The 14466-nt window shown below is 57.3% G+C and overlaps 1 protein-coding gene across 4 annotated transcripts in view; it reads left to right on the plus strand.

Moving 5' to 3' along the window:
• The window catches only part of PALD1 (phosphatase domain containing paladin 1), a 94631-nt gene that overhangs the window by 12532 nt on the left and 67633 nt on the right, over positions 1-14466 (plus strand). Inside the window, exon 1 of one of the 4 annotated variants that reach the window (XM_072823449.1) lies at positions 4115-4136. The exons of 1 other annotated variant lie outside the window; for it this stretch is intronic. The gene's annotated coding sequence lies outside the window, so the exon portion shown is untranslated. Of the gene's footprint in view, positions 1-4114; positions 4137-4665; positions 4787-5078; positions 5202-14466 lie in introns of those variants that run through there. 2 more of the 4 variants (XM_072823445.1, XM_072823446.1) reach the window with 2 other exon arrangements.

Raw genomic sequence — 14466 nt, forward strand, 5'->3', positions numbered from 1 at the left:
CTCTGCCCCAGCTGGATAGACCTGGGCCCTTCGGCATTTCCCTGGGGCTGGGTTTCAGATCTGCACCCTCTGGCTGTCTTGCTGAGATCCGGCACCCATGTTCCTGGGCAGGTGTGGTCCGATCAGCCGGGAGCCCTTCAAAGCACAGGGTAGAGCTGTGAGGGCTGCTGGGTATGGGAGCACGGGGTATCTGGCTCTGCATGGTCTGGGACGCCCCACTAGAAGGAAGTTAACTCCTCAGTGCCCTAGCTTTTCGAGAGAGGACACGCAAACTGAGCTAGGGTGGATCGTGGTGAGGAGGGTTGGAATAGAGCAGTGGGGGTGGAATGGGGAGGGACGAGCCAGGCGGGTGTGCAGAGGGACAAGTCCATACATGCATAGGTCAGGGCAGCCCGGGTGGCTCAGCAGTTTAGCGCCATCTTCGGCCCAGGGCCTGATCCTGGAGACCCGGGATCGAGTCTCACATCGGGCTCCCTGCATGGAGCCTGCTTCTCCCTCTGCCTGTGTCTCTCTTTCTCTCTCTCTCTCTGTCTCTAATGAATGGATAAATAAAATCTTAAGAAAAAAATACATGCTTAGGTCCTGGGCTTGTGCTGCGGCTGGCACTGTCCCCTCATCCTCCTCTGAATCCCACTGCACTGCCTTGTGCAGCTCATCACGGCCTCCCTTCAAATCGGGCCTTGGTATCCATCTAAACACGGTGGTGATAAAGGCTGCTCTATGCCAGGGTGGTGCCGCGGGGCAGTGCATTCATCACCCTGTTTAATGGTGACACTCACCTGCTCAGGTGTCAGTCATCCTTTTATAGATGCGTGCCCGGAGGCTCAGAGGCCTCCATCATTTCTCAAGTAGCCCTGTAGTACGCTCTTCCTTACTATTCTCTTGTGTTACTTACTTCATAGCATGAGTCCCTCCAGAATGATCTCACTTCTGGTGGTCCCAATGTTAAACCTATTTCTTACCTGGAGTCTCGGTCAAAAAAGTTGGAACCAGGTGTGTGAATTTCAGTCACAGGAGATGTCATCCCTGAACCCAGACCCAAAAGAGGGTACAACCAGTAACATTAATGATCCTGCTGATGACTATGATGCCAATTGTTGAACATGTATCCTGTGCCTGGTAGGAGTGCTCAGGTCCAGGGCCCTGTGCAGAGGTGAGGGGGAAAGAGTCCAGAGAGACAGAGATCCTGTCAGCAGGGAAGACTGCTTGGAGGAGGTAAAATGTGAATGCAGCCTTTGAAGAACACCTCTGCCCTGGCAGGTTCAGGGCTGGGTCAGAGTGCAAGCTCGGGTGGAAATAATAGTAACGCTAGCCATAGGTGCCATCAGTGAGCTCCAGCTGAGTGCCAGGCACCCCTTCAATCCTCCAGACATTCCTGGGAGGCAGGAACCACTCACATCATTTTACAAATGAAGAAAAGGAAACTCGAAAAATGTGGGGACTTTTAGGGTAGGGATCTCATGGTGGTAACATTAGGGAGGCTAGATCCAGAGCTCTGCTCAGAGTCCATGTCTGTAAGCCCCAGGCCGTACACGGAAGGGGCTTGAACCGAAGAGGGGTGCTGAGTCCTGGAAATGGGGCAGTGGGCCTGGAGAGCCAGACAGGCACAGCAGGACCCCAGGCGGCCAGGGCAGGTGGGAATTGGTCTGTGTTGGGACTCAGACAGCAGGTGTGTGATAGGGAGGCTCAGGGGCCATCTGGCTCAAGGGGAAGACAGCAGGCTCTGAGACACCCCCCCACCCTGGTGGGCCCACCAGAGCAATGCCATGGGGAGCGAGGCTGGGTCGGCTCCCTGTCCTGACTCCGTCCCTTCCTCCAGCCCAACCTCCTGCGGCCTGTGGTGGGCTTAGCGGGGAGCAAGGAGCCGAGAAGCACAGGAGGGCCTGTTTCTCATCTTCCGCCAAGTCTCATCTTTGCTGTTTGAACTCAGCTCCTCTGCCTTCCGGCGAGGCATTTGTGTGCCTGTCAGGAAATAATTCTTGGCTTGAGTGTTCCCATGAGGCAACTGGGGTTCCCACAGTTTGTGTTTCTGTGCGGGGACTGAACATGAGAGTTCTCTTCCAAGAGCACCAGCACCTTGCCTGCTTGGGCCAAGGGGGCTGTGGAGGCCACTGGCAATTCTGGAATTGTGAGTAGTGGGGCTATTGGCTACTCTCTGTAACTCTGGGCTGCAGTAGGTTGGTTTGTTGCACACACACACAGGCTCACTTGTATGTCCACACTCGCGCCCATTGGACATTTGTGCACACATGCATACCCCTTATTCACGTCTCTGCAAACATGAGCTCATACATGAGCAACACAAGCATGTATGTATACACACAGAAGTGCCCACCCATGGGGCCCTGGCATTCTTTTTTTTTTTTTTTTCCTGGCATTCTTTAGATGATAGGGTGATGTCTTGGGTGCTTATGCTAGGGTGATGTCTTGGGTGCTTATGCATGTAGAACGTGGGGTGGTGGTAGAACTAGCTGGTGGGGGTGCCGGCAGAGTGGGCATAGGTCCTGAGCCCTCTAGTGTTTGAAATCCTATTCTGGGACCATTGATCCTCTCCCAGGGACCTTTGGGCTTCTGCTCCAAGCTTCCAGATGTCTCAGAAGCTTCTGGGGGCAATTTAGGCTCAAAGTATTGGCGTAGGGATTCTTGCCTCTTGCTTCAGGCAGGGGAGGGAGCAGAGTGCCTTCCCTTGGGCATACCTAGGAGTTGCTCTGTGTCCCTTCCTTGCTCTCTTCCTCCCAGGTCCAGGGTGGGGCCCATCTGGTCCTGGGCCTTTCTTGTGGTTGGGAGGACCCTCAGCCCCATGACCCGTGGGGACTTGGTGGAACCTCAGGAGCTGGGGGTGGGCTGGTGAGGCTGAGCACTGTGGTCTGGATGGAGTCTGGGATGTGACCCTGAAATAGCTTCAGGCCTCCGGTCCTTTACCTCTGGGTCTACCCGCTGAGCCTTGAGGCTGTCTGTTGGAGCTAGAAGGGCTGTGATTGCTGGCTGTCCTGGGGACACCTCTGCCCTGGGCTTTTCTGCTTGATTCAACAAGAATAGTAGGTGCACACCTACTGTGTCCATGGTGAAAACAAATGAGTGAGTTTGGCACTGCGCTGGAGACCAAAAGACAGGTCAGAGTCAGAAATTTGTCTTCCAGGGGCTCAGTCTAGAGAAACAGACGGATGCAGACGCAGCCCCCAGCATCTGCTGGAGAGTGAGGGAGAGGGAGCAGCATGTATGCACATGTGTGTATTTGTATGCACATGCATGCATGTATGTGTGCATGCACCCGTGTGTGCGTGCTCATGCTCGTGCAGGGTATACCCTTACTTTAGTCCTGCCTCAAGGGGGCATTGTCCAGGAATGCAGCATCCTCAGGATGGCAGGCAGGGATATCGTGGGGAATCTGGCAGGGGGTGGGGTGAGTTATGTGGTTGTGGCAAGAGGAGAAAGGAGGGGAACGGTGCCCAAGGATGGAGCCTACCATGTGCAGCATGCTACCCCAGGCATTAGGCACCCCAGCTCTGGGCTTCTCAGCACCCCCTGGAAGGAAGCCAGGCGGGCTTATGGATGAAGAACCTGGAGATCAGAGAGCTTGTATCACGCATCCCAGACCACACAGCCTGTAGACTGTGGGCCTGTTTGAGCCTAGCTCTGCCCGATTCTGAAGGCTGTCGGGTGTGCTTCTCTGGCGGCTCCTGGCACATCTTGGGTGGGCAGAGGCCGGCCTGCAGCTGAGGGCAGGCCTTCCGGGGGCCTCAGTTTCCTCATCCACTAAAATAGGGTCAGTGACAGTAGTTAGTTCACAAAATCATTCCAGGTGAATGAAGCACTTGAAACGTGGGTGCTGGAGACCTGGTAAGAGAACCCCCGGAGTACAACAGTTCCTTTTGTCTTCATTTATTCCCAGGGCTAAGGGGGGGGGGGGGTAATGCGGGAGCTGGGTACCCCCTCCCAGCCCAGCGCCTGATGTTGGAAGGAGGTGAGGCCACCGTGCTGGGGAGAGCCGGCTCCACCGAGGCCCCCTCCGGCCCGCGTGGGGGCGAGACAGGTAGTGACAGGTGAGGAAGAAGGATTTCCGAGCGCGGAGAGAGGGAGGAAGTGACTCACTAACCACAACAAAGCCGGGCTCGGGAGAGGAGGCGGCGGCGAGAGTGAGCGCACGTGGGTGCGGGGGCGGGGGCGGCCACGGGCCCGCGTGGGCCGCTGGGCGCCGAAGGGGCGGGGTCGCGAGTGTCACCGCGGGCGGGCAGGGGGACGGGGGCCGAGGGTCCCCTCGCTCTCCCAAGTTTCTGCCGCGCTCTTTGCTTTAAGCCTCGGGCCGAGGGGCGTCCAGGGCTGGGCAGGACAGTCCGCCCTGTGCCCGTCGGAGTGGCCGCGGCCCGGAGAGCGCCGTCGCCCAGGCTCAGGGTGCACAGCACAGGGCGGCACTTCTCGGGCTCCCCGATGCTCGTCTCGCCCCGCCGAGGCCGGCCCGGCTTCAGGAAGCGGAGCGCGCGAGGGAGCCGCGGCCGCCGAGCTCCCGGGGAGCGGGCGCCTGGGGGGGGGGGGGGGGGCGAGGCGCGCTTGCTTCCCTCTGCAGCCCGGGAGGCTGGGTGCAGGGTTTGGGCATCTTCCAGAACAAGCCGAACTAATGACAAGGGAAGAGGAACTGGCTTCACAGGCAGGCTCCCCCGCCCCAAACTTTTCCTCCCCGCGGAGGGTGGGCGGGCGGAGGGAGGAAGCGGGGCGGAGAGGGTGGGGCCAGCCGTGCGCTCCCCGCCCCGCGGCCGCGGCCCCGGGAGGCCGATCCGGACGCGGCCGGGTGAGTGTGTCTTTAAATCCGCGCCCCCCGCCCCCTCGGCGGCTGGGCGGGGTGGGGGGCTCCGGCGGGCCGGGGGCGGGCGCGGGGATTGGCGGCCCTGCAGGGTCCGCCCCTCGGCGTGGGGGGCTCGGGCGCGGCGCGGCGCGCGGCCGCGGGGGTCGGGGCGCGCATCTCCCGCCCGGCGCGCGGGCTGCGGTTCTCCCGGCCTCGCCCGGCTGCGCCCGGCCTGCCCGGCCCCGGAGCCGCCTGTGCCCACGGATGGGCTGGGGAAGCAGGGAGGAGCGAGCCCGAGCCCGAGCCCGAGCCCGAGCCCGCGCGGGGCGCGCCCAGCCGCCGCCCGACTTGGCGCCCGCAGTCCGGGCGCAGCGCGCCAGCCGCAGGAGCGCGGATGCCCCCCGGAGCCGCGGGCTGGCAGGTACCCACGCGGCCGGACCGGGGCTGGCGACGGGAGGGCAGGCCCGGAGTCCCCGGGGCACCCCTGGCCTTGCGCGGGGCTGCTCGGACCACCCACGCGCGGCCCCGGGAGCGCACGCCTCCTGGGCTCCCCTCCACACCCGCCCGGGATTAGCGCCCGAGGGAGAAGCGGGACCTGGATAAAGCGCGGGCGGTTCTGGAGCCGTTCGCCGGTCCCGGGCTGGGTCCTGCCCCAAGGTGCCCCTCGCACTGGGGTGAACGTGGGCGGGCAGCACTTGCACCCTTGGGGCCAGGCCGGGGGCACTGCCCTGAGCCAGGTTCCCCGCGCCCGTTGGAGGGGGGAGCCGGCTCGTGATCCACACGTGGGGGGTCTCCGGGCGCATCTTTAAAGGACTTGAGGCCCATGGAACGGCTTCGAGTTACGAGGGCCCAGTGGGCTCCAGCTTTGATTCTGAGCTCCTCTGGCCCTGTCCCTCTGCAGACCTGGGTCTCCCAGGAGGATCCCTTTTCATCACCAGAGGTTTCTCCTGAAGAGCCAGGGACTTGTCAGAAAGCAGAGTGGGGTGTGGGAGGCCGGCTGCACCTGCCACTGTAGTGGCCAGGACGGTCGGAACCTGTTCTTATCCCTTGGGGACTGAGAAATGGAAGAAAGCTTCATGGCTTCAGGAAACTTATGGGATTCTTGACTCTTCCAACCAAAGGTCTAGGCACCAACTCCTTGGCTTCTGCGCAGAGCAGCTGGACCCAGTGACGGAGCACCTCTTAAGTGCCTGGCCCTGGCCTCTGCTGGGGAGGGTGGGAGTGTGGGAGGACTCCCAGCGTGTGGTCCTCAGGTGGCTCAGGCCTGTGGAGAGTGCAAGACTCACATACAGAAAGTTTGCTGATACAGGCGTTCCATACCAGGCGCAGACTGATAATAGTGGAAGTGCCAAGAGGCTACATGTGATTAATTGCTAAATGAGTGATGTAGGCTGCCATCAATGGGGGGGGGGGCGGTGGGGCAGGGGTCCTGGGATCCCTTCCCAGGCAATCATATGTATGTTTAAATCTATACCATACCCATCCCTCCCTGTTACCCTGCTGGTAGTGAGGACCTCTCCACCTCCGTGGACAGGGAGCAGCAGGAGGGATTCTCTTGCGTGTTTGTGCCCCCATCCCAGTGTATGTGTCCCCAGCCCTACTCTCAGCCCCCCCCCCCCCCCCCCCCCCCGGTAGATTTCTATAGAAACCCATTTGGTTTTTGGAGTCAGGCCGAGCTCGGGACTCTCCCAGCTTCCCTGGGGCCTCTGAGGTTTAAGGTCTGGGTCCAACCCTATAGGAGGTTCAGAGGCCAGCAGGGAGGAAGTCCTCACTTCATTTCTGAAGAGCCTCTATTGCCCAGGGCTGGGGATGAGGCTGGAAGGCTGGAGGCCCTGAGCCAGAGTTTCCTGTGAGCACAGACTGGCGGGCGCTCTCCCCTTTGCTGGCCATCAGGTATTGATGTGGGTATTGATGGAATTGGGGGTGCCAAAGGACTGGGCTGGCTTGATGTGGGTGGTCCCGGGCCAGCACTGACCTCACTCTGAAGTTCTGCTGTGTCTGGGGCTCTGCTCCCTCCCCCATCGTCCCTGGCAGGTTTCTGCTTTTCTGGAACACTTGGTGGAGGTGGCATTGTGCTTGAGCTCATGGCCTTGGGCACTGTTCTGGGAGAGGGGGCTGCCGAGCTCGCCCCGCGGCCCATGGCTGGCATTGTGAGCACTTGTGTGAATATACCACCCGCCTCCAAAGAGTCGGCACATGCAGGGGCACCCGGGCACAGGTGGGGGATACTGGTGCGCATGCTGGGGTTTACGGCTGTGTGGGCAGAGGCAGAGGGGAACTGGATGCAGACAAGAATGAAGACAGATGCAGGAAGGCAGCAGAGGTGGACCAGGCAGCCCAAGGGTACAGATGTGTGCGGGGCAGACCATGTGGACACCTAAGCGTGGACCACAAATGGGCCACAGACATGAGATGGATTACACCTTGGTGGGGACTTGAGCCTCCCCACAAGAGGCATATGTGTCGTGGGCAGGCATAGGGATGATGGGCATGGATGTGACCTGACATCCACAGACTCGGGGCCTGGAGTCACATGGAAGGAGCTCAAGTACCTGGAGCCAGATGTGGAGTTGGCCGTGGGCTCCTGGGGGAAGTGGACACATATATGTCAGGCCAGGACATGGTCAGGTGGGTTCCAAAGTATAGCCTGCAGTGTGCACTGCTCAGTTGCCCTTGTGACTCCGTGTGGCAGCGGAAAGTTGTCCCATTTTGGGTGGTGGTGGTAGTACAGGTGATCTGTGGTGTGGCTTTGTTTCTAGGCCCCCACTGGGGTTTGAAGACCCCACAGGGCTTGCTCTTCTCTGTTTTACTCTGAGAGTCATTTGACCTCCCTACTTCCTAAGTTACATGGCTGGGTGCATGCCCTCAGCACCAGGAGGGGCTCCTTGAACCTTAAAGTCTCATCTATCCTAGGTTTCCAGAAGTTTCCTGAAGTGAGGCTGTATGGCCTGTGTAGGGAAGGAACCTGGCCGGGGACTCTCCTTTGGAGCCCAAGCCTGAGGCTTTCCAGTGGGGAAGGGATCATTTCTCTACACTCAATGTGGGGCTTGAACTCCTGACCCTGAGATCAAGAGTCACAGGCTGAGCCAGCCAGGTGCCCCAGGAAGGGACCCTTCTTAGGGAAGAGAAAAGTCAGACCTGTGGCAGCAGGGGGGTCGCGGGGGGTGTCTTTGTTGAGACTGTTGCTCTCAGGTATGGACTGCCCCTCTCTGAAACCCTGGGCTTGGACAGGGAAGGGCCCCCCCCCCCCCCACCTTCTGGCTGTGGTCACTTCTGTTCTGTCCAGCCTGGAGATTAGAGCCAACCCAGAGTCTAGACACAGCCTGACACTAACTCACTGCGTGACCCTGGGCAGGTTTCTTAATGTCCAAATTGATTTACCTTTAGCATGAAACTCCTCATCTTTAAAATGGGGCCAGTAAGTCCCTAGTCCTTGAGGGTGTTTTGAGGACTAAATGGGAGAAAAGAAGAAGAAGGCGTACGGCCCAGGGTATGGCACAGAGTGAGTGCGGCCAGTGGATCTTTGATAACGAGCCTTCCCCTGTGGCCAGGACCCCCCAGAGCTGTTCCAGCGGCCAGCTGCCTGGCCTTGGGAAGGCTGGGCAAGTAGACACCTCTCGTTTGAAAGCTGGAGGGCTTTGTCCTCACCCCTCGCCCACCAGCCACTCCACTCCTTAGTCCTGCGGGACTCCACATGCAGGGTCAGGAAGTGGCAGGCAGGGCGTTGGGAAGCTTAGGCCTGCTGCCTGCCAGGCCTCTGGGAGGGGAGCCAGTGGTTTGCTAAGAATAGCCCCGAATCATGGCTCTGCCTCCCAGCAGGCAGCCGTGTGCCTCCCTGGTGTGGGCCAAGGTGCTTGCGGGGCCTTTAACGTTTCTTACGACTGGGACTCAGCACAGGGATGGGCCTGGGAGCAGCGGGCTCGCTCTGGGAAGAGGCTCTGCGGCTCTTCTTGGGTCGTTGGCTGGGGCCTGGAGAGAGAGAAGGCCTGGGAGGCACTGGTCATTAAAATCTCTGAGTTCTCTTCCACTCAGAGCTTGTCGGCTGCTCCCTGACCATCTTCCTCCCCACCAGGGGGTCTGTAGTAGCTAAGAACACTGGTTCTGGAACCATACCACTAGAGTCTGAATTCCGGGTCCTGGTCTCATTAGCTGTGTGTACCCTCTCTGTGCCTGATTCCTGGTGTAACAGGGTTAATGATCGTAACTCCCTTATAGGGACGTTGCAACGATGAAAGGAGGTGGTGCGTGGAGAGCCCTTGGGGTAGCATGAGGCTCATAGTAAGTGCTCACTAAACACCGAGTGCTGCTGTTATTTCCACGATTGCTACTTTCTCCAAGAGGGAGAGATGTGTGAGGCCTGGGTGCTTGCACAGTGCCTCATGGCTGGAAAGCCCTGGCATGCCTCCCGACTGGGGCTCCTGGCTCTGGGTTCAGTAAGAGGTGCGGGGGACCAAAGGTGAGTGAGAATGAGTCCCTGCTGGGTGACGGGGACACATACATACATTGTACCACACCCGACTGGCACCTTCCCAGGGCCTGTGCTAGCTGTGATCGCAGCTGGAGGGAGGGGATGGCCTGCCTGGGGGTGGGGCGATGCTTCAGGTGGGCTTTAAGGATGGACCAGAGTTTGCAAGGGTGAGGAAAGCCTCCCCAAGCAGAAAGAGAGGCCTATGCAGATGTGTGACAGATTGGTCCATGCCCCTAGAGAGGGGACCCACACTTAGCCCCTCGCCCTGTCAAGAAAACCCTTGTCCCTCCCACTCTGGGCTTGAGGCAGCCCTGGTTTCCCTGTTAGGACACAAGCTGGAGGCCCACCAGAATTCTGAGCCTCTTACTTCCCTTTTAGGAATCCCATTTGCTGTACCCTCATTCTCCAGAGACCCTCCTGCCTCTTGGAAGTGCCTGCCAGCCCTCTCCAGGGGCCCTTGTTCTTGAGCTGGGGCTCCAGACTGCTCCTGCCCCAGGAACATGCCTGTTTTTTGCTCCTAGTTAAGAAACCCATGGGTGAATAGGTCTCCCATCTTGGGAATGAACTGAAGCCTTTGAAAACTCCTTAGCTTTTCCTAAGGAGTGAATGTCTAATGGTGGAATTCTGGGACCTTGGGAAGCATTTATATATGTATATGAGTTATATACATATATATATTATTTATATAATTTTATATAAATAATATTATATATATGTAACTGATGTGTGGACTGGCTTTAGCTCCGAGGGGTGTCCCTTCTTGGCTGGGGTACTCCAATGAGAGAGGCATGGGGCCTCTGGGGTTACCTACATGTCTGAGGCAGGCAGCAGGGAGCATCTGGGAACTGGGTGTGTCATGCTGACCCTGTGGGCTCCCAGAGAGCTAGGGCTTTTGGAAACTCCAGGGAGGGTGTGGTGCTCGGAGGGCTGTGGGTCTGCTGCTGGGCCTCCCGCCCTCGCCCCTGAGGAGCAGCCCCACTGCTAAGAGCCTGCGCTGGCCCCATGCAGGAGGAGAGAGGTGGGTGCCCCTGGCTGACCTTGGCCTTGCCAGCCTCTGCTGCCTGCCGAGCCCCAGTCACTGCCTGTCTGCAGGCTGTGTGGCCTCTGTCCAGGCCTTCTCCAGAGCGCAGGACAGGGACTCTTGGATGTTTTGAAGATTGTTGGATGTTTAGAAAGCACAGAGGGGAGTTTCCTCATCTTTTCTTTTCCTTTTCCTTTTCCGGGAACTGTGGATTCCATTGAAGAAGTTAACCCTTTCCTGCTGGTCACAAAGTGACTGCCAGGGGTGCCTGGGTGGCTCAGTCAGTTGAGCATCTGGCTTCAGCGCAGGTCATGATCCTGGGGTCCTATGATCGAGCCCCATGTCGGGCTCCCTGCTCGTTGGGGAGTCTGCTTCTCCCTCTTCCTCTGCCCCTCTCCTTGCTCCTTCTCTGTCACTCACTCTCTGTCTCTCAAATAAATAAAATCTTAAAAACAACAGCAACAACAAAAAACTTCCAAAGTGACTGCCAGACATGTCCCCTTTGACTGCTGCCCTGTGGTTACTGAGTCCTGCCTCCTGGGGTCCCTGACGTGGGTGCTGACCTCTTAACTCTCGGGGACAGCCCTCCGTCAGGGCCCTGCCATCCAGGGCCTGGAAGACCTCATCCAGGCTGGATCTGATGACCGCCCCCTCCCCACCTGCATCCTGGCCTAGCGGTTCAGCCTCGATGTGAGCACCTGCTTGGCAGCCCTGCCCTTGCATGGAATCTCATGGGCTTTGGAGGTCTCCTGCAGGGGCCGCTCTGCTGGCTCACCCCAAGGCCTGTTGGGAAGCTCTGGTTTCCAGATGTTCCAGGGAGAAGGGCCCTCCCTGGAGATGGCCCTCCCACCCCCCGAGGTACAGAGCCCTTGAGGGAGGTGCAGTGCAGGTCTCTCTTCTCCCAGGCCCTGAGTTGGGCCTGAGGTGGATAAGCCCTGGACTGGCATTTCACCGCTGCCTTGGAGCCCAATTTCCTCATCTGCAAAATGGGCATAATAATGTTTTACCTTCCCTACCTTAAAAGAATTTTTTTTGGGGGGACACCTGGGTGACTCAGTGGTCGAGCATCTGCCTTTCGACCCAGGGCCTGATCCTGGAGTCCCAAGATCGAGTCCCACATCGGGCTTCCTGCATGGAGCCTGCTTCTCTCTCTGCCTGTGTCTCTGCTTCTCTTTCTGTCTCTCTCATGAATAAATAAATAAGATCTTTAAAAAAATTTTTTTAGGTGACATTGACTTGATATAAAATTAATCATTTTCAATTGTACATTTCAGTGGACTGTGCATTTACATGTCATTCAACCACTGCCTCTGCCAAGGTCTAAAACATACTCATCACGGCAAAGGAAAGCCCGGACCCACTGAGGAGCTAATTTCCATTCCAACCTCTTGCCTTACCTTAAAACATTTTTTTAAAATTTTTATTTATTTCTGATAGTCACACACAGAGAGAGAGAGAGAGAGAGAGAGGCAGAGACACAGGCAGAGGGAGAAGCAGGCTCCATGCACCGGGAGCCCGACGCGGGACTCGATCCCAGGTCTCCAGGATCGCGCCCTGGGCCAAAGGCAGGCGCCAAACCGCTGCGCCACCCAGGGATCCCCACCTTAAAACATTTTTAAAAAAGATTTTATTTATTTATTGGAGAGAAAGAGAGAGAGAGCAAGCAAGAGCACGAGCATAGGGAGGGGCCGAAGGAGAGGGAGAAGCAGACATCGGGCTGACCAGGGATCCCCATATGGGGCTTGATCCCAGGACCCTGAGATCATGGCCTGAGCCACTCAACCGCTCGAGCCACCCAGGTGCCCCTAAAAAAGTTATATGGAAGCATATGAACCATAAAATCCATGTATTCTCAGTGCACAGCTGCATGAGTGCTGGTAAGTGCCAGGGACATGCAGCTACCACCTTGGTCAAGTCTGAGAGCACGTCACCATCTGGAAGGTTCCTCGAGCTCTGCTGCAGCCAGTCCACTCCCACCCCTGGCACTGGGCCCACTTATATCCTTTCTGTCCCTCTGGTTTTGCTTTTTTTAGATTGTCACGTAAATGGACTCACATCATAGGTAGTCTCCTGTCTGACGTCTTTGCTCCATGTGGTGTTGAGATGTGCCCACATTGCTGGACGTTTCGGCTGTGCCTGCCTTTTTGACTGCTGAGTAGAATTTCTGGGTGTGGGGGGACTGCTTATCAGGTTCCCAGGGGATGCCTGCCTCCCCTGCTTTTGAAATTTTTTTTTTAAGATTTTATTTATTTATTCATAAGAGGACACACAGAGAGAGGCAGAGACACAGGCAGAGGGAGAGGCAGGCTCCCCGCAGGGACCCCGAAGTGGGGACCCGATCCTGGGACCTTAGGACCAATCCCTGGGCTGAAGACAGATGCTCAACCACTGAGCCACCCAGGCATCCCTGAAAATGCTTTCTTTTTTCTTTTTTTTTTTAATTTTTAATTTAATTTTATTTATTTATGATAGCCACACAGTGAGAGAGAGAGAGAGAGGCAGAGACATAGGCAGAGGGAGAAGCAGGCTCCATGCACCGGGAGCCCGACGTGGGATTCGATCCCGGGTCTCCAGGATCGCGCCCTGGGCCAAAGGCAGGCGCTAAACCACTGCGCCACCCAGGCATCCCTGAAAATGCTTTCTAATAAAAAAGAATATAAAGTAATTTATGAAAGATTCAAGTAGCAGCTTCGTACAGAGAGAGTAAAACAGACCCCACCCCTGCCCCACTTCCTCTCTTCGCCGGAGATAACACCGTCAGCGGTTTGCTGAGTATCCATCCACTTTGCTTCCGTGCCTCTGTGACTTTGTGTAGTGTTGATTTGGGGGTGTCAGTCACACTGGTCCATGACCCTGGGGCCTGCTTTTTCACTCCTTAGCCATTGCTCTTAGGGAGGGTCCCAGCACTGCCATTGGTGCTTCACGTACCCTCCCTGGGAGCCGTACCCTGAGAGCCAGAGGGCCCAGAGATGGGGGCCTGGGCCACGGGAGCAGGTGTCCCTGCCCTCTGGCTCTGGCTGGGGCTCAGCCAGGCTTTGGGGAGACAGGATGCAGGCTTCCTGCAGGTGGTCCATTCAGATCAGGTTTCTGGAGGAGGGAGGCATTGGGACACAAGAGATCAGACTGTCCTGGGGTGGGTGCGTGGTAGTTGGGCATCTGGGTGGGTGTGCGTTCCTGCTGCCGTCACTACCGCCTCCCACTGGGGGCAGCCGCAGGGGCTCCCTTTTCCTGGCTCCGTGGCGTATCGCTGGAAGGAGTAGGCCCAAGGAGAGGGTGATTTGTTGGACGACCAAAAAGGGACCCTGGAGGCCTCCCTTCTTGTTGTGGTGAAAATGCACCTTGTTGAGGTGACAGGAGCCCTTGGGTGTGCGGGTGTGCGGGTACAGGGCGGGGATGTCTGTGGCCTCCTGAGGAAGAGCAGCCTCCTGTGCCCACATTTGCATGAGCCTGGCTCTACGACTCCCCGCCCCCCCAGATTGGGTCATGGAGGCTCTGCATCTGTTGTCCTGCTTCTTTCCTTGCTCATTGTCATCTGCATATAAATGATTGAATTTCTGTGCATATTCACTAACATAGATTGTTTTAAAATTTTTTAAAAAAATTTATTTATGATAGTCACAGAGAGAGAGAGAGAGAGAGAGACAGGCAGAGGGAGAAGCAGGCTCCATGCACCGGGAGCCCGACGTGGGATTTGATCCCGGGTCTCCAGGATCGCGCCCTGGGCCAAAGGCAGGCGCCAAACCGCTGCGCCACCCAGGGATCCCTAACATAGATTGTTTTAATCATTTTAAAGTTTCTCCTAGTTTAATAATTCAAAATTACTGTTATTGTATGAGGTGAGCTCCATGAGATGGGAGTTGTGTTCCAGGATGGGCTTGTCTTGTGACTTCAGGTTTCATGTCTCCTTCTCTGAGCCCTTGGGGATGGTTTTAGGAGGAGGGAGAGGGGAGTGAGCCTGGGAGGGAAGCTAGCAACAGGTGGGTTTCCTGATTTCCCTGTGATTTCTCCAGCTTAGTGCTGCTCAAACCTGGGTAACATGTGGACCCTTCCCCTTGTAAAAATAGCTTTTTGAGGGGTGCTTGGAGTGGCTCAGTTGATTAAGCATCTGCCTTTAGCTCAGGTCATGATCTCAGGGTCTTGGGATCAAGTCCTTGCATTGGGCTCCCTGCTCAGTGGGGAGCCTGCTTCCTCCTCTTC

The sequence above is a fragment of the Canis lupus genome, chromosome 4 (assembly GCF_048164855.1).
Source record: "Canis lupus baileyi chromosome 4, mCanLup2.hap1, whole genome shotgun sequence".
Lineage (NCBI taxonomy): Eukaryota > Metazoa > Chordata > Mammalia > Carnivora > Canidae > Canis > Canis lupus.